General features: G+C 46.3%; 1 protein-coding gene and 1 long non-coding RNA gene across 3 annotated transcripts in view; both read left to right on the plus strand.

Annotated features, from left to right (window-relative positions):
* LOC143175107 (uncharacterized) overlaps nucleotides 1-18405 on the plus strand; it is a 43073-nt gene extending 24668 nt beyond the window's left edge. The window contains exon 3 of the long non-coding RNA XR_012999748.1: nucleotides 18289-18405. This is a non-coding gene — a long non-coding RNA (uncharacterized LOC143175107). The remainder of the gene's footprint in view (nucleotides 1-18288) is intronic.
* LOC116430708 (protein gustavus) overlaps nucleotides 1-19148 on the plus strand; it is a 146100-nt gene that overhangs the window by 39788 nt on the left and 87164 nt on the right. The window lies entirely within an intron of this gene.

A 19148-nucleotide genomic window follows, 5' to 3' on the forward strand; every position in this document is an offset into this window, starting at 1 on the left:
TTTCCATTGGCGCGTTCGCCGTTAGAAAGTGGTCCTGACGGGTGACGAGTTCGGCGATCGATCGGTGAACAAACAGATTCGAGGTCGCGGAGATAGGATGGTCCCGGGACCTGTCGTTCCACGGATCGACAGAGTCCAAGCTGAAAACCTCCCAAACGTCATAACCGCGTCAAATGCCAAGGTTCTTCGAAAGGGACGTTCCGAAGGTATTATTTCGTGATCGCAACGGTGTTACGTAATCGACGTAGCTTGTGAAATATTGTCGATATTTCCGCGTCGTCTAATAAGACATAGAATCATTAATAACAGAATCGTACTACATTATACTTATTTCCTCTGTAACATACTATTTCAATGATCACACCGTATCCTTAACACAATTGTAGCTTATCTTCTAATCGTGACTAACATAATAATCTTATTATAATAAACACTTCCACAAAATAAAATAGTCGACGAAATACGTATACAACGTATTCAGAAACCGATTCCGTCCGCAGCGATCGTATTCGACAAGTGTGTCACGGTTAAGAAAAAATCGTTGCATCCGAACGAAATTCCTGAAAAGATCGGCCTCGGCAGGGGACACGCCGCGAGTCCTCTGGGAAGAGAGAACAGCGACGGATCGTTTAGCTCGTAGCGCGATTCGATATCTCGGCCGTTAATTGTACGGCCGCTAATTGAATCGGACACCCGGTCGCGAGATAGCGTGGCGGAGCGAACGAGAAAAACCTGTTTGCCACTTGCCCGGCTTCCTGCGTGTCCGTGCGCGTCTACATAATACGCCGGTTACTTTTATTGCCGATCGCGAAAATGCGTGCGGCCCCTCGATCGGATCGCGTCCCTTATCTCCGTTACGACCGCGCTCTTACAAATCGCGTTTCTCGATCGTCCCCCGGCCGACCGGTCTTCCTTCGTTCAATTAGACGCGCCGTGCTTTCGTAGAAAGTTGGCAACTGGGTCGTCGCGTTCGATCGATGATTACCGTGTGATCGGCACGAACAAATAGCACGTAGATATCGGAAACGGATGCTTAAGCGACTTTTGCCACCTCGAGCGCTTAACAAGTGGTTCTGCTATTCCAACTTTCGGCTGATAATATAATCGCGTCGCTATCTCCGTAGATTCCTCCGTCGCTTGGTTCTACATAGAAAAATTGGGAAATGTTGTATACACTATCAGGCTTTGCCTAATGCATCGAAATATTGATAAATAATCAAATAATGTATTCTATATTTCACCTACAGGATATTTCTAACGAAACACTTCCGAGTGCAAACGATGACGATTGATACTGAACCTAGCTATCAGTTAAATTGACTTTGAGACTCCTCTATAGAAATTTAGAGACTGCAGTTGATTTACAATTCAGTTCGCCTATAGCTAAATTAACTTTAATCATTTCTCATAGACATCTATTATCTTCTTAACACTAGGTTTACGGAACGCGCCAGATGGACGCATATTGGATTTTAGAAATATGATTTTGTAAATGTTTACCCCAATTACCTACTATCAAATTTCCAGTTTCCATAATCTAAATAAACGAGCATCAATTTTAGGAATAATAGAATGAAGTGTACAATAAATGCCCGTAAACCTAATGTTAACAATAATGAAGAAATCAGGGGTACGTCATTTTAACCTGTAGTTTTAGTGTTAACCCTTATTACTTACCCTGATCAACTCCTGAGTAACCTATGTTTGCCGCGTGTATCGTGTGCAGTTATAAAAACCACTTTGCGTGATGCATTAACGAGCAGGTCGAAGTCTCTGCGAGGATCATTAAACCCATTGGCGAAGGGAAGGGTGCGAGACAAAGGTTTATACGGGAATCAAGCTGAAATTAGGTTCGGAAACGCGGAGACAATCCAAGGACGGTTGAAAGTTCGAGGGACAGCCCTCCGTCGGGATGACGGTCAATAACCGACAAAGAGAGACCCTCGGTCAGCAGTGGCGACGGTCAAGCTGTCCCTTTAATAGCGGCGTTCCCCGTTTCCCGCGACCCTTTCACGAGCGTCGCCTCGGCCGAGCCCCTTTAAGGGAAATTCCCTTAAAGGTGTTCCCGCGCCGCCGTTATGTAAGACACGCGAGCGAGCCGAGGCTCGCCTCCCGCGGCGACGACCGATGCAAATGCCGGCAACGAGTACGGTGCACGTCCCATTAATAATGCATTAAATAAACCGAAGATTTGTCGAAGCCGCGCGACACGCGGTGCGTGGCTCGAAAGCGAAACGCGCCTCGACTACGCTCGCTTCGCGTCCCGCGAAATCTCCGAGCTTCTGGAAAAGGATGCGAGCGAAATAAAGAGTTTCGCCGTGTTTTTCGACGCGTGAGCATTTTTTTCAATATTCGACGGTGCGTCTGCGGGGACGATGGGCGATAAGCGAATGGAATTTTGTTGAGTTTCGGAGACGTGGAAATGTTAGGTGAGAGCTGGGTGAGAGTTTGAAAATTTGAGAATTTACAGTTTTGGAAGTTTGGTAGTTCGGGTGTTTGTACGTTTGAACGTTTGAATGTCTGAATGTTTAAACATTCAAATGCTTGGACACATGGAAATATTTGGTTTGAATATTTCAGGGTTCGAAGATTTGTGAATTTACAGTTTTGAAAGTTTGGTAGTTGGAATATATGAATGTCTGGATGTTTGAACATTTGAACGTTTGAATATCTGAATGTTTTAACGTTCGAATACTTGGATACATGGAAATATTTTACTTGAATATTCGAGAGTTCGAAGATTCGAGAATTTACAGTTTTGAAAGTTTGATAGTTCGAATATATGAATGTCTGGATGTTTGAACATTTGAACATTTGAATATCCGAATGCTTGAACATTCAAATGCTCGAATACTTGAGAATGTTAATATCTGAACATTCGAGAGTTCGAAAATTCGAAAATTCACAGTTTCGAAAGTTTTAAAGTTCGATAGCTCGAATATTCGAATGTCTGGACGTTTCGCATTAGAAAACTTAAACATTCGAACATTCGAATACTCCAGAGTTCGAAAATTTGAAAGTTTCCACAATTTTTTCGATCGTGCAAACTCTCGACGAGACTTCTCTCGTCTGTCCGCAATAACCTCGATTCCTTCCTCGGATTTTTCGAATTTCCTAGACCCGTAGAGCCGGTGGTTCGATGAAAAAGCGCATCGGCTCGGAAACGCCGGCGCGATGCAGAGCGACCTCCCCCGACGCCGCGGCTCGGATTAATTAATCTTTGTCGCCGGCGTATCGAGCGCGCCGCGCGTAGCACGGTACAAGGGTGCCGGAGCCGTTATTAAACCCGAAGAGCAATATGGAGTGGAATAATACGATAATGAGGCCGCGACGTCACGGGGATGAAAATCGGCGACCTTGTTCGCATTCCCTCTATCTTCTCGCCTCTCTTTCGTCGAGCTCTCCTTCTAATCGAGGGAAGAGTGATCATCGAGTGGCCAGCGGCTTGCGAAACGAGAAGCGACTCGCGCGCCGTTCCGATCGCCGCGAAGGGAAAAAGGATACCGCTGGCACGTGTCCAAAGGCAGCGGCCGGGAAATTGTTTCCGGCACCCACGCGCGACACGAGAAGCGACTCGGTAATTTCTACGGTGTGTCCCAGTTTGCCTAAGGTGACGCCGCGGATCTACGGTCCCCACCCACGGCGAGCCTAATATCGTTGGACGAGGGCCCGGAATATCGCCGCGAAGCGAAATCTGCTTTACCGAAACTTCGTTGCACGTTATGTCCTTGCCCTTGTTCCACAGGCGCGGCTTTCATCTCTCGTTCCGCTCTTTTTTCGCGAAAACGTTCCGATGTTCGTGCCACGCTCAGTGAATAACTCCTTTTCAGCAGTTGCGAACGGAATGACACGAGAAGAAGAGACAGTCCCAATAAGAGGAGAGAGCGAATTGTCGAATCCCATTACGAAATGTCCGTCCACAGTCACGCAATTGATTTCAACTTATTAACCACTTTATCCTGTCATCCTCTCGTTCCAATGGCTCCTGTCAACGCAGTATTCATTTGCGAAAAATCCTTTCCACGGCAATTGGCGACAGTTCTATCAGGACATCTAGCTTAAACGCAGCGACAAATCATTAGAAAACTTAGTCTGTTCAAGTTATTAACCAGTTTATCCTCTTATCCTCACTCCAATGGCCGCTGTCAACGCAGTATCATTTGCGAAAAATGCTTTCCACGGCAATTGGCGATAGTTCTATCAGGACATCTAGCTTGAACCTCATGAAAAATCATTAGGAATCTTAGTCTATTGACTTCAGCTTATTAACTAGTTTATCCTCTTTCCAATGGTAGCCGCTGTCAACGCAGTATCCATTTGCTGCGAATGCTTGTCGAAGCAACTTAAGATAGTTCACTATCAGAGAGACGCCTAGCGAAAACCTTACGACGAACCACGAGAAAACTTAGCCTATATCTATTGTTTCTCAGTTGTCCTCAGCATCGGCGCTAAACGATAACGACGACTTCGTTATAAAATCGATTGACACACCGCCGCGCTCGTCGAGGTCGCTCTCGCCGTCGGTTGTTACCCCGGGAATTCCATTCTGCGCTGTACCTCTGAAATTGAGTTTCGTTTCAGCCTCGCGCCACCCTGCTCGCCTCGAACGTATACATTTTTTCCTCCGTTCCCCGCGTCACGTTCGACGGCGAACGATTTCCTACGCGGCCGCTGAAACTTCCCGTCGTCGGCCGCGGACCCTCGATTCGTTCCGGCTTCCCGCGAAGTGGTTATCGTAATATCGGACGACGAGTTCAGGCGTCGAAAGTCGCTGGGAAACTCATCAACCCCGTTTGTAGATTTCCCAGCCTTCGAGGGCTGTCGAATTGCTCCGTTCCCGAGCTCCCGGCGATCGTGTCTCTCGTTTTCCCCTTTTTCCGCTCGCCTCCGTGATTTTTCGACCGAAACGTCGGACCTCTCGACGTGTACGGCACTCCGCGCGGAATTGTAATGTTAGTTTTAACTGAATTCCAGTGGTGTCCTGGGGATAAAGGAAATCCTCGTGTTTCCACGATGGTAGAAGCCAGTTTTTAGTAAATCTTTCGCGATTTACTAAAAACGGCGAATTCAGCTCGAGATATAATTAGAAAAACTACAAAACCGTCAACAGTTCTTGTATAATCTATCTTCGCTACAGAATGAATAGACAATAGAACAAAATTCACTCGCCAATCAACTCGTTAATTCACTCAAGTGATCCCCGTTATTCCATCGCGTAAAAATACCGATACCCAACATCATTCCAACAAAACCTCTATTCATCGACGCACCTATTCCTCTTACCTCGATTGCACAAAATATCACCGACGTTTCAAAAGATCGTAAACACTCCGAAGTTAAAGACTGTCGAGCGTTACTGGGTTAAGAGACAAGGGCCGCAAACACGAAAACCAGCTAATGGCCCGTCGATCGATCACCTGCACCGAGAAGTCTCACAATAGGCTTCCAAGAAGCGCGCCGTTAAGCGAATCCATGCCCGAAATTCTCCGAGGAACCTGTCCGTTCCCAGTATCGCGTTTCCACTCAGCTCTGCGCCAATTATTTACGTCATCCCCGGTTAAACGGGAACGACGCGCACGGGAAAGGGTCGGTGAACCGTTCGCAAGCGAGGAAAGCTGCTACCTGTGCGCGGCTGATGCGCACCGCGCGGACAGTTCCCGGTCGCCGGGCCGGTTCGTCGGATAGACGCGACCTCGTCGAAACAAAAGTTGCCTTTTGCCGTTCCAGGGGGGTAACGCGTTTACGTGGCGGCCCGGGGGGGGGGGGGGGGCTTTCCTACGGTCGCGTCTAACCGGTCGGGAACCGGTTCGACCGGTTCCGCCGAAAAACCGTCCGAACCGTTCCACGCCGGTCGCCGCTCGCGTTCACGGGGTGCGAGCTTTCGGGGATAGGGTTGAGGCTTCATGGGAAACGCGGTTAACCGTCTCCTCCGTCGCTCGAGCGTGTCCCTTCCGCGACGAGGCCGGCGCTCATCCTTCGTTCGAGGCGGTTTCCGAAGAGCCGGCCGGCTTCGCCGCTAATTAACGATAATAACTCGGCTGGGTCACGAGTGGCCGGGGTCAGTTACGCTGGCCAGCTTTCACTCGCTGCGACCGGAGATATCTCGCCGTGTACAGCCTAGAACAATGGGGTACATTCTTGCGGGCCTGGCTTTCCAGCGTAAGCTGTGTGTCCTGCCGGAAGAAATGTCCTCGGGGTCGAGTGTCACGTTGATAGGCAGTCACGGATTACAGCCGAAAGTCAGTGAGAGTAGGACGACTCTCGGGAGCTCTGAATCCTGGGGAATTCTGGCAGGTCTAATGGACATCTTCGAATTTAACAAGGGGACATTTGTGATTCAGTTTGTCAAGAGTGGACTAGTGGCTCGTCTTATTTAGATGGCAAATGTAACAGCGTTTTAGTAAGACGCTGATTAATGCTAGAGGTTCTTTCATTAATCTAGACGCGAGCTGACACCTTTCTCTGATCGAAGCAGATTCCATTAGCAAATAATCGAACCTATCGCGGATCGAGCGTTCCGTCGGAGCAGCGCTCGGCCCTTCCGGGTCTCGGGTTCCGAGATCGATCTCTCGCGTCGGCCTCGGGAGACTTCGCTCGAGAGACACTTTCGAGGCGGCAGAAAAGTGGTCGGAAAAGCGTGAGAATATTTATAGCATTGACTCATTACCGAGCGCGGCGCGCGGTGTCGCGAGCGCGTTGCAAGTGCACCAGCCAATGAATGAGCCACGGTGCAAGGACGCGCTCGGCTCGCAACGAATCGAACGTGCCCCAGACTCTCCGCTCTCTTTCCCTCCGTCGTGTCGCGCCTATTTTTTTTTTTCTCTCCTCTCGGGCTCCGTTAATGACAAATTAAGGCGATCGCCGCCTCTTACTCGCGACCCATATCGCCGCGGCGGAACGAATCGAGCGTGGTTTAATCTCGCGTGAAACATTCCGCCCGGAAAACGGTCCGCCGCGCCGGTCGCGTGATCTTCGGCTGTCGCGGCGATCCTTCTGTTCCGCCGCGTTCGATTCGCTCGACGGAGGGAACAGCTCCGATTCTCGAGGGCGCGCGGGGCGCGGGACACGAAACGGCCGGGGATCCTACGGTTGGCCGCCCACGAAACGCTCGTTCACGGTAAACAGAATGCGTGTACGCCGATCGACGACTGGTCGGTTGGGTATGCGACGTGACATGGTTGGCGGCTTGGTATTTAGGAAAGGCCAATCGACCAATGTCACAAGCCGTTCGAAAGGCGTTGGGAATCAATAAGGCGCGCACAGGTGATCGGGGAGGGCCGATCCGATCCGATCCGATCGTTTCCACCGCGGCCGGCCGCGCCGGTCTCTCTCTCGGATCGGCGGCGACAAAGGTTGACGATTGCGGCGCGGGAACGATTGTGTCCCGCGACCAAGGACCGTTATAAATACCGATCGAGCCGGCCGAGGCAGAAAACCCGCGGAGAACGGGAAAATTCAGTGGAAACGCGTTGGAAATTCTAGGCCGGGCTGTGCCTGCCTGCCTGCCTGCCTGCGAGAACGCGGCCGACGCTGCGGGGTCGGGCTTTATTGTTCTTCTGGTTTCTGGCGAACGTTCCGGGCAACGTTGCGGCCGCCCACGATTATCCGAGCGGCGCTAAATTTATCAGTTACCGTGCTATTCTAAATCGGTGGTTGCCGCGGAAATTCCGAATCGACGCGCCGATCGAACGGAGCCGAGATACGTCTGCATCGAGGCCGCGCCGAGAGATAAGAGAGCGTTCATTGGACCGATGAGATATTTGTCGTGTAATTTACTTTTACGAAGATTCGAAGATTAATCAATTACTAAATGTTTCATGCGTTTCGATCGAACGCTTTGGAAAGCTCGTTTCTACGCGTTGCAGTTCTCGCGGCTCTATAAATAGACTCGCTCAAGCCTTTTCACTCTGTTTCTCAAACCGTGATTCTCATTAAAAGCGTTCCGATTGTCTAGAATTTTCAAACGTTGCAGAATCTCCGATTCGAAGAATTAGAGTCCGTAAGTTACGGAATCTCGGATTTCGAGAATGCAAGCTCGAGTCCGCTTCTAGCGGAGGGCTTCTGTGAGTCACAGTTCAGAGGGCGAGGAAGGTCGAGGGGAACGGTTAAATGAGGAAAATCGCGAGCTGAGTCGATCGAGAAGCCTCCAGACTCGGAACAAAGGGACGAGCCGAATTCCCGTTCCGAACCGATGACTGCGCCGCGAGTCGCGTTGCGTCCTCCGGGTTCTCGTAAAATTGAGCAACGCGCCGTGCAGAATCTGGCTCGGCTCCCGGAACCGTCGGTCGCGCAATCGCGCGTTGTTTATCGGCGAAAATTCAAGGCTTCTCGCGGCGCGCATCCTTCCGCGTGCGTAAATCAACTTCCCGGCAGATTACAAAAGGCCCGAAACAGCTCGGCCGAATTCGAGCGCCGCGAAAACTGACGTCGCGAACGTCCTCGCGACGCTTCCAGCTCGCGTAACCGCTCGCGGAAACTTCTCCCTCCGCGGAACATTCGCGGAATTACCGTGGAAATTCGCGCGAGTTTCCAAAATATCGCCGAACAAAGAGAACGGGTAAACCGACGCGGTTGTATCCTGATGCGCGTTCATTCCAATTTCCGAGTCTATTCGGCGCGCCTCTGTTTCCGACATTCCGAAAGTCCAGTGACAACACCGCGAGAACGCCGCTGCGGAAAATGGAATTGATAATTCGAGGAAATGAATGTTAAACATCGTTCTACTGGAATAATCCGTGGACTCGATTAACGCAGCGATTTGTGAATCTAGGGTGCATCTCGAGGAAAATTCTTTTATACTATCTTAACACTTAGCCAACCGAATTCGGAGATCTCAACTTTTCTCTTAGCAATATATTGCCTTTTATTCTGTTTATCTTTTTTGTTGCTTAGTAAGTCTTCAGTTGAGATTATTTGCAATTCATCAAATACGGTTCTCGTTTCTACAAAACAAAGTTTTTAACCGAATTAACTGAATCAGTTCAATTGAAGATCATGGAGAATATCCTGGAGAATATCAGTTCAATTGAAGATCATTCTAAATATCTTGTAAAATATTCTCGCTTGAGTTCTAACCTCTCTTAATTCTTCGATCAGGCTATTGTTAATTATCATCTGTCCCATTAATTTCTATCTAATTCGTAGAAAGCATCTGCATAATAAAACTCGCGATTTTGTAAAATCAAAGACTCTCCCACGATCAGAAGGTCAACCCTTTGCGGACGAATGTCGACATTTCGGCGAGATGAAATGGATTTGGAAGATTGCAAACAAATGATTCAGTTACTTGAACAGCAGGAGATCGGTACATAGTTTCTTTTCTAATCGCTTGAGCGACTGATGCATCATTTAGCTTCATCTGCCGAAGTATATTCAAACATTCTTCGTCCGCAAAGGGTTAATATCGCGTAGCAGCGAGTTCACCGGTGCTCGATGACCAAGATCGACCGATCGCCGTCTCGATCTCCCCCCGAAGGCCGCGACCACGGGCGGGTGCGCTCGATCCTGCCGCGAGGAGAGCGCGTTTTCGCGCGGAATCGCGCTTTTTACGGAGGTGGACTGGCTGATTTTGCAAGAGCGCGCGCGCAGACTTACTTGGCGTCGCCGGATAATATAGGCACGCTCACACGCCGTTGCCGTTGGGCAACTTCTAATCGTGTTAACGACACAAGGACACCGGGAGCACGTCTCGCGCGTTTGTAAACGCTTGTAAACCTTCCACGATAAACCGGGGTGGCGGCCGCGCCGGCCGCGTGCTCGCATGCAAATCGCGCGCGACCGCGCCGAGCCTACTAATTCGTCCGGTTCGGGAACGCGGAGCGCCGCATTCGTGATACGTACCGGGAATTAATAATCGAATTAACAGACGAAACCGACCTGTTCCCACCTCTCTCTCTCCTCCCTTCGTTAGCCGTTGGGAAAGTAGAGAACACACCGGGGCGCGGGGGAGGCGCGGGGTAGCCCGAGTCCCTGAACTTTTGCTCCCACGATCGGTAGCTCGATGACGATCCCTTGACACATGACGTTCTCGAGTCTTCAAGTACGTGTTTGCTAATCGACGTGAAAGTGATCGCGGTTGCTGCTAGGATTAACCTTGGACGGGGAACTGGGATCCATCTGTTGACTCTGTTCCATTTGCGATGCCACCTCTCGTTCCTTCGTTTCGTTCTTCGTGCTAGATTCCCTTTTAACCCCCTCGTTCGGCGGTCTTCTGTCGAAAATGTGGAAATGTCGACGCTCGATGGTCGTTATTGAATTGTACTGTGTTTGGTGCATGTTCTATATTGACTTCTTTAGTCCCTTCGTCTCTTTGTAAAAGATACCATCGATGTCTGAGTCCCTCGGAAGCCAATATTAAGTGCAGAAGGGAATCATTAAGAAAATTAATGGCTTCTAGAATTATACAACTTGTTCGGAAGCTGTAGAGCTGTCTGACTTAGAAGACAAGTGAATCTTTTAATATCTAAAGAATAGAAATAGAAAGTCGACTTAACCGTCGATTTATCTAAAAAGCTTCGGAACGCGAAGGGTCGATTAATCACGTTCGTTGCTCGATGCCAGATGATTCAGACAATCGTCTCGGATATTTGAATTCAACGGCGACGCGCTGAGAGCTCGCGACAACGGTAGTCTGCGATCGGCCGAGGCAAGGCTGTCGAACGTCCTTAGACCGATGAATCGGCGCTCGATCGCGGATGCACAGCTGGAAGCGATCGCCTCGCCTCCGTCACTTTCCAGAGCAACCTTTCAGTTGTTCGCCGCGGCCGGTATAAACATATACGCCGAGCCGGCTGAAAATTTCACGGCAGCCGAAGCGTGCCCACGCGCGGAACGTGCGAAGGTATATCTGACCTGCTTGTAACGGCCACCGTCACGGACCATTAAGGATAGGAAACCAGCGTTAGATCGGCGCTAACAAATCGTTATTTCGTCCGGCTCGGTCTCGCGTGTTGCACGGGACCCAGGAGAGCTAGTTTGCCTGGCGGCTCGAAACCCGCAGAGAGACGGCTCCGAATCGAGGCTGTTCCTAAATCTCTGTATCGACCGCGTTCGTCGAGGCGGTCTCTAACGCCGGAACTACCGTAACAATCGAAATGACTGGTTTCGATTGTTTTCTTTCGGAATTATTGATACCTTAACCCTTTGAACTCTGTAGGCTCCAATATTGCACCAGTTCTAATATTGAATATTTTAATGAATCTTAAAGAATCACCCTGAAATTATTCGATTTTCCACGCATCCAAATTTTGTACTAACAAGGAAAGTAAAAGATTGAAGAAATATTGTAGCATTTCTATTTTCGCTGGGAATACTATAAAAATTAGTTGCAGTTGCTGATTGATTGATTGAAAATAAATAGCTTCACTTGAATACTGTAACGAGAAATCTCGTTTTTATATAAAGATTCTTAGCTATGTAACTTTGATAATTACCACAGCATTTAAGGAAATATTAAATTTGATTAGAACTAATTGTCCATTTAAAATATATCACATAACAATACGATACCTGAGCTTTTTTATAGATAGTGATATAAGTGGATCTCACTGGAAATCCGCACAATTTAATTTTCTGATAATTAGCCTTAGATAATTAGGGTTAGTCTGGCAGAAGTTTTGGAACGATGGCATTGTGCAAAATAATAACAAACCAGAATTGACTGTCAGACTTCCTTCTATGATTTTATTCGTTCCATGTAGGACAGAGAAAATTCTTTTGTAAGTACACGAAAGATTGTCTCGAAAAAAGTTTAAATGACGTAGCAGTCAAAGGTTTGATTATTATAATTATCGGCGAGCACTGTCGATCGTTGGCCAATGGTTCACTAAAATCACCGTTCGAATCAACGGGACAGAGGAAACGTTCACCGGTTCGCGCGACAGTTCGCAGAAGGATTAAGAAATTCATAGTCGAGCGTGTTACCTAACGAACTCAGCGTGTACAGGACGGTAGATACCTTCTCCCAAGTCGAGGGGACTTGAGGATCCTTGAGCGTTTCCACGGGAACGACGGAAATCTCGAGGAAACTTGTCCTTAACCACTTGCGCTGGAAGTGAATTCAGAAATTTGGCAAAGTCTGCGATGAATATTGTTTTTACCTATTCTACGCTGATATGTACACTTATTTTGTTTGTTAATCTAATAGGCGTAATGCAACAAGATTATTAACACTTTGACTGCCACGTCACCCGAATTCGGGTGACATATTTTACAGAAAGGACATTAATTTCTTTCGTTATCGAACGAACCGAATTTTGTTGGATATATGAGACATAAGAAAGATAGTGGAGCAGTTATTAAGAATCTTGATTTCTTAGTTTCTGGTTAATGGAGAAAACTGTTTCGAGTGCATGGGAGTTTTGATAAATGGTTACGTGGCAGTCAAAGTGTTAACGTGTGAAAGACATCATTAAGAATTTTCGGATATAAACGTCTCGACGTGCGTGGCACGTCTTCGCAGCGCAAGTGGTTAACACTAGATTTACGGGCATTTATTGTACACTTCATTCTATTATTCCTAAAAGAATCGATGCTCGTTTATTTAGATTGTGGAAACTGGAGATTCGATAGTAGGTAATTGGGGCACATGTTAGTGTGATCGCATCAATCAAAATCGGGGTAAACGTTTACAAAATAATATTTCTAACATCCAATATGCGTCAATTTGACGTGTTCCGTAAACCTAGTCTTAAAAAGGACTGCATTCGATAAGTCTAACCAAGAAAATTTTTTTGTCATTTCGTGGTAAACAGTTGCGTCGAAAAATTCCCGACCAGATCGATTTTGGAATCTTCGATAGAACGAGTTTAAAGGAATTTTAATTAATTCAATATTTAAACTATTTTGTTTCCATTGTTGTCTTATAGAATAACTTTGCCGTTCGAACGTTTATTAGTATTACTTATTATTTATTTCTTAAGAAATATGTATAATATGTAGCAATTTTGCGTTTGTAATATTGAATATCTGCAGGAGTGAGTAAATAACGAGTTCAGGTAGAATAAATAGAATAAACTGTTTAATTATCAAGGTTTTCCAATGTAACGCCGTCAAACAATTGGAAATCAAGCACGCGTGAACTTGTCGAGCCCCCCGCGCCACTGCCCCACCGGTGTACCCCGTTCCTTGACCCTAAGTCAGGTAAGACAATAAAATCATGGGAGGTATAGCGGTACAAACAGATGTTCATTTAGTCCACAGTGGTCGGCTATTGTCGTGACGCCGTTCGAAATACATTTAACACGTTCGCTACCTGCGTTTGTTCCAGCGACGATCTTTTCGATTGTAGTATTTTATTCTATCCAGCAAATCTTCGAAACGAAAACATTTAGCTTCTAAACGTGATACCGTATCGTACAACGTTCAATGATAATACCTGTAGGATTAATTTCATTCCCTACACATGAAATATAGAAATATAATTGCAATACTCCCTGTATTTACCTTAATGGGTTCGTTGCGAGCTATTAAGGTAAATATAAGGAGTATTAGAAAGGTCTGACCGTTTTCTAGTAGAAATAAAGTAATATACCCTGAGTATGTTTATTAATATTTGCCGATCGGTATAATTTCGTCATTAATGACCTCTCTTCGGGCTGATGGCAATTCGTGGATTCCATTTCTGTAGAATGACTAATCTTCGGAAAGCCAAGATGACGATATCGGACGGAATGTCAATGCCACTTTCTCGAAGAGAACTATTGCATCGTAAATATTATTGATACGAGATGAAAAATACAATACGTATATAAAGAGAATATTTATTAACAGGTTCCAATACGAAATTCAGTGAAGATCGAGAAAGTAGAAAACATCGGGCTATTTCAACGCTAAAACTACGGATCGGTTAAATGGTATTGATATTCCTCTATGCAAACTTCAAGAGTACACCCATCGAGACTTCAATTATTTCCAGTTCTGTTCGCATATTGCTAAATCCATTTCTTTAATAATTCAGAGATACAACTGTTGTCTCAATAATTGCGAAATGGAGAAATCAGGAAACTATCATTTTGCCCCGCACTAGTTTTACCATTAACGCACCGTTATTCAGTGAATAGATTCCTCGTTAAGTTAGTTTTAAAAAATGTCATTTATATTTCATAAAAATAAATTGAATGTTTCTAGTGACAAATTTTTCGAGTGCAATTGGTTAAAATATACTCTACGCGCATTCGTCCTGTGTTCGACGAGTACACGCTCCAATTTTTTATTTTATAGCGCGCAGGAGAGGTTTTTCCAACTAAATTTCAACAGTTAACAGTTCCGTGCCACGGAAATTATTTTATTGTTTACGGAAATTATAGTATTGATTTTTCAAGTAAAATAATAATTATATTCAGGTATTCCATGATTCTTTTGTAATTTGACGTTGTTTCCTTATGTGTTCACTGCTTTGTATACCACTATCCGTGACTATCCATTAAAAATATTTTCTTACAAAAATCCGCGTGTACCATAGGTGGTACACGTGGCACAGAACTATTTACTTCACTAAGCTCATGTACCATTTTACTATCGACAATTGGAACAAATGCAAAATTGTCCATTCTACTTCAACTGGAAATTTTATTCGAAGATAATACAATGATAACAGCAAAACAGTTTGCTTCGATCCGTCAGTGATGAATAACATCGATTGTTATTAAATTAGTCTAGAAATCTTCTACGGCAAGGGGTTAACTGGCTAATGAGATCAGGTCACCCCGAACAGCGATCTCACCCCGTACCGACACTCGTCGAGCGAAATTCAAAAAGCGAAGTGAACCGATCCGGCCAATGGGGGAACGGGTCACGTCCGAGCGCGCGAATCGGCGGCTCTTTAATTTTAGAAACGCGTTACGACGCCGGGTGACCGGCGCGTGTTTACAATCGCTCCCTTCACTCGGCGAGAAACTCGCCGCGGAGGAGGAAGCGGAGAGGCGGCACCTCGAGCGCAAATTCGGCGACGTCTCGCGAACGGACGGACGGACGCGGCGGCTCTCGGGCTATCGAACCCACGAGGCCTTAACCTTTACGGGATCGTCCGGAATAACTTTCAGAGGTGTTTGTTTCTAGACCACGGGCCTCCCCGCGTCTAGACACCAACTGGTCCGGCCTACGAGCGTATTTATGCGCACCGGTGTGTCGCCGCGCCGTCGTCTCGCCGTGCTCCGACCTTCTCGGATGCGCTTCTCCCGCCGGGACGGCTACCGCGTTCGCCGATCGCGCGGAACCTCCGATATTTGCATAGAGCGGCATTCCTCGCGTCGATCGACGTTCCGGACGCGTCAAGCGAAATCGATAAAAAGAGGCTTCGCTGAGGTTTCTTTCTCCGAGAATTGGCTTTGTCGTTAACACGTTAAGAAAATTTTAAGCGTTTCCTAGAGTTTGTATTTTGTGGCAAAGGAAAATGGGAGCAATTATTAATTGTTTATACAATGTTTGCGTTATAGTATTGTCAACTTAGTTCCGTTGGTAAACATTTTTGTTTCACATCGATGTCTTGTATGTTACGATTGTTTTTAGTCATTCAGAAGCGAAAGTCTCCAATGACTGACATGGCGCTTAACGTGTTAACCGTTCGACTGGCAATATTTGTATATTGCCAAAACATGGCAGTCTATCAGTTCGTAGAATCAAAGTTTATTCGTCTTCCTTGCAGTTATCTATTTTTATTGTCATAACCTGCTTAGGAATGGAAGAATAGTCGCAGTATTTAGAATTTCTTTTAATGTGAAAATAGGAGAGCGTCGTTCAGTTTCTGAAACGAAAGCGTACGTTTTTCGAGTTTTTGGAAAGACACTCGAATGTTAATGGTTAGGTATCATAGTTAAGATATATTATTAGGTTACGTTACTAAACATTTGAACTTCATGTCGATTTTCTTATAATTGTTTCCTAGCAATTCGAACGCTCCGGTCACCGTTGATACGGTGTCGGTCACCGTGTTAATGATTGATCAGAAAAAACAAAGGATTCGCTACTTGTTTTGCGTCCGCGTCTACTCCGAAGGTGAATAATCGATAATAGATAAGCAATATTTGTTTTGGAGTCGAAGGAATCGAATGACATTTAGATTCGCCTCGTGTTGTCTTCGCCGCGAGGCGAGGGATTCAGAGGAATCGGTAATCCAGAATTGTCTCGAGCCAATTTCATTCTCCCGTTGAAACGGATTTTTAGGAAATTCGATTCTCCGCTGGCACAGTTACTCTAGGATCTCTTGGAGGTTCGTCTCCTCGGTTCGAATGCAACGCAGACGTCGCGGCCGGCGTCGTAGACGGCCGAGGAACGGGTCAGAGAGGCTTGCGCATTATCGTCGCAGAATTGCGATTGCAAAATGAAGAATGGAACAGGCCTACCGTGTCCCCATTGTGCGGTGCCCTCGCGTCGTCCCGTCTCTCTTTCGAAAAAGCCTGTTTTTCCACGGACCTTCGCCGTCGTCGCGCTCTCTCTCCCTCTTTCGCGCGCGCGTTTTCTTCCTCTCGTTGAAATGCAAAAGTTTCGCGACTACAAAAGGGGTACGGGAATTAAAAAAGAGTGCACCGGTGAAAGGACGACGGATGATCCGCCGGTTGCTACTCGAGAACACGCTAAGACTCGCCGCTGTCTGCGCCGGCTGTTCCCGGGCTTGTGCCTAGCAGCTTCGCGCTGCTTTGAATCACAATGGAATCCGCTGTTTGCTTAGTTTAGCTTCGTCCGTCTGCTCGAGAACGGGCCGCGCAATGAATTTATGATTGGGCGCGATCGAGGAGGAAGTGTCCTTCGGGTAACTGCGCTCTTTCGCGGTAATTGTAACTGGAGATTAGGTTTATACTGAGTACAGCGCGGCTCTGTGTTCCTCGAGTTTGAGTAAAAGCGACTCGATTGCGCGGAACTCGGTGAGAACTGTTCGTTGTTCATCGTGGACTATCGGAAGACAAACTAGCTCTGCTGAAAACTAGCTGAGAATGAAATCTTGTTAACATAATATATCAGTACTCGAGTTTCTCGCTTCGTAACGTTGAATCTGAAGTTTTGGCAAGAGGAGATTGTCAGGTTTGAAATGATAATAGATCAGAATCGATGGTAGAATTTAATAACATGGGAACATAAAATGTAATTATTTATTAACCCTAAAACGAACAGACGTTCTGAGAAATTATCAGATTTAACAATGCACAAACTGAATTGTAAATCAATGAAAGTCTCGATAGATGGAATTTTCGAGTTTCTATAGAGAAACTTCGAAAGTCAGTTTAACTGCTCGGTAGTTTTAGTGTTAATACGACGAGAGTTTTCGGGATAATTTAGAAACTTGTTGCATAGATTCGACGATCTTCCAGCGATCGTATCGGAATCGTCGGAGCGGTTTCCAGCGAGCCACCCAGTGTGCACCGTCACCTGTGCGTCTCCGTACGAGAATCCGTTCGCGGGAGAACGTTCCTTTCGTTCGTGTTCGCCGCGCGTTCGTGGAACCTTTCATATTCCGGCTTATTGTCGCGTCCGCCATAAATACGCGGTCTCCTAGGCAAATGACTCACGAGCGGCAGCCACGGCTTCCTTCCTTCGCGCTCGTAATCGCGTCTCTATCGCGAACGGTTTCCACGGGTTGCACAAGCCGAGCAAACTTCGCCTCGCGCGTGCACCGAGGACGATGCACAGCGGTCTAGCGCGTGTAATCGGGTGATAAAAAGTCCGAAAGTGAAGGTAAAAGAGTACAGCTATCAACGAACGTTCCTTAGGAAACGCGCGTTATTGAAACCCACGTCGACGTCCGATACTGCGTACACATTCTTACGGTATTTGACGAATACACCTGCTTGTTCTAAGTTACGAGCGTCATTAGAGAATTTTTAAATGAAATCCCTCGTCGGAGCGTTACAAAACTTTCGATGCAATAAATCCATTATGGCGAGAGGTTCGATATAATGCGAAACTAATCGTTTTTACGGCGGGTACACTTGTTAAGTGCCATTAAAGGGATACGCAATAAGGAAATGCTGAATTACATGTACAACTGTAACAATGAGCGACGAGTATTTCAAACGTAATCCTACCGTGAAACGATGATAATCCCATCGACTCGATTCCGGTCGTTCAATCTAGAATTCGAAAGTGCGCTGACAATGCGATTTTATTCGGCAATGAAAATGATTCTAGCGGTATCTTCGTCTCAAAGGGACGCTGCCGGCGCAATCGATTGCCCGCAATAAAGCGTAATCCTTCCCTAGTTCGGTTTTATTGGCCCGGCGGGCCCGATCGACGGTGAGAAACACGGAAATTCATAAACCTCGCGAACTCACGTGTCTTTTGTTTGGTCTGTTGCAGGTAAGAGCCGAAGGGACACCGATATTCCCGAAATAAGTCGATCCCGACCGTGGTCGGCACCGTAAACCCTTTCCCGTCGGCGGGGAAGGCTGCGAAATTGCTCGGCTGCGATACCCGATCGCGCTACCTGCGCGGGAGGTAGGTACGATACGGCGCACAGCGCGGCCGCCTGTGGGCAACGATAAAAATTTCACTATTCACGTAACGAAAGTTGTAATTATTTGAAAATTGATTTTTGATATGATGTAATCTTTGTAAAAGATATCAGTGTGCCAAGTGTGCTCATAATTATGTGTTCTAAGTCAAAATGAGAGAAATTAATTTGTCAGTAGTTACTCCACGTCACATTATTTCAAACTAAATTATATAATATTATATAATATTTAGGCCACTGTCATAATTAACCCTTTGAACTCTGTAGGCTCCAGTATCGCACCAGTTACAATATTAAATATTTTAATGAATCTCAAAGAAACCACCCTAAAGTTATTCGATTTTCCGCACATCCAAGTTTTCTGCTAAGAAGGAGAATAAAATATTAATTGCAGCAAATTTTCTGCTATAAAAATTAATTGCAGTTGCTGATAGATTACAAAACAACCTGTATTGCTAAGGGTTAAGAGCACAAGTAGCTATACAAAATGATTTTCATTTCAAAAGCACAAATCGCAGATCAGTTCCGTTTCTCCATTTATACAACGTTGAAATCGAAGCGCAAAGGGCCCATTGTCATCGGAGAAACTTCACAGTATCCCCATAATGGAAAAAGCAATATAACCACCGTATGCTTCGCTCTATACTTTACAACTTTCGTCTGAAGCATTTGTTTGTATCGCGTGTACTTTCAAAGTGATGGAGTT

Source organism: Nomia melanderi, chromosome 11 (genome assembly GCF_051020985.1).
Source record: "Nomia melanderi isolate GNS246 chromosome 11, iyNomMela1, whole genome shotgun sequence".
Classification (NCBI taxonomy): domain Eukaryota; kingdom Metazoa; phylum Arthropoda; class Insecta; order Hymenoptera; family Halictidae; genus Nomia; species Nomia melanderi.